Here is a 1,353-nt window from a genome sequence, read left to right as displayed (position 1 = left end):
ATGGATATGAGATTTCTAACTTTTCCATATATGTAACTTTAAATGTGTTCATATATTTCTTCATGTATTTTGTGATTATAAAAATTGCATATATCTTTTTCTTTGCACTTTTAAGTTTTAAGATATTTATTTTTCTTATTTTTAAATTATATAGATATTTGTGCCAGAGTGTGGGCATGCACACTTGAATGCAAGTGTCCTAGAAAGGCAGAGGAGGCTGACCCACTGAAGGTGGAATTACACATTGGTATGAGATGCCCAATGTGGGTGCTGAGAACTAAGGTCAGGTTCTCTGGACAAGCAGTAACTGCAGAGCTCTTTTCTAGCTCTAAGTATTCTTATTTTTAAAATAATATTCTGGAATTATAAGGGTCCATGATTTGCTTAAGAATCATACCCTGGACTCAAATAGAACGCAAACGCAGAGTGTTTTATTCTACAGAGGCCCAGCATGCTGGGGTCTCCCATCACCAAGACAGTGAGTACACAGGCTGGATTGAAAGCACATTAAAGCATTCTGGGTTAGGTGAACTTTATATTGTTCCATTTTTAGGGGGGCTGGAAACTGTTGCTTACCCATTGCCCTTCCTTCAGGTCAAGTGGTGGGGCAGCTTCTGACTGCAGGTCAGTTTCTGACTAGCTGCCTGAAGTCTGGGGTTTCACTTGCCCAGTTCTTAGGCCTAGTCTCCTGAATTGCTAATTTAAAGCCTGTCAGATAAAAGAGTTCAACTCTTTTTTTTTTTTTTTTTTTTTTGCTAACGATGCCATGGACATCACATTACCTTGTAAAGTAACTTTTTGTGAAGTTAAGGCATAGACATACTATTCCTTGCCGTTCAAGTCACAAAAGAGTCCAACATCGTGTCTATCAGTAGATACACAGATAGGAAAACTGTGCTACATATACAAAATGGAATTTTACTCAGCAGTAAGGGACTATAAAATTATGAAGTTATAGGAAATGGATGGAACTGGAATATACCACATTAAATGAGGGAATCCAGGTTCAGGGAGACAAATAATACATGTTCTCGCTCAAATGCACACCCAAGGTCCGAATTTCTATACACGTGCATTTATGTGAGAATAAGTGTACGTAGAGGCCAAGAATCTAAGGGCCCATGAGTGGGGACAATAGAGAGGCAGATACAGAGTGTTTAACAGAACACATCACAAAAGTAGAAGAGGCCGGGCATGGTGGCACACACCTTTAATCCCAGCACTTGGGAGGTAGAGGCAGGAGGATTTCTGAGTTCTAGGCCAGCCTGGTCTACAAAGTGAGTTCCAGGACAGCCAGGGCTACACAGAGAAACCCTGTCTCGAAAAACCAAAAGAAAGAGAGAAAGAAAGAAA

Source organism: Mus caroli, chromosome 5 (assembly GCF_900094665.2).
Source record: "Mus caroli chromosome 5, CAROLI_EIJ_v1.1, whole genome shotgun sequence".
Lineage (NCBI taxonomy): Eukaryota > Metazoa > Chordata > Mammalia > Rodentia > Muridae > Mus > Mus caroli.
The sequence above is the reverse complement of the archived record's forward strand: the minus strand, read 5'-3'. Positions refer to the sequence as shown.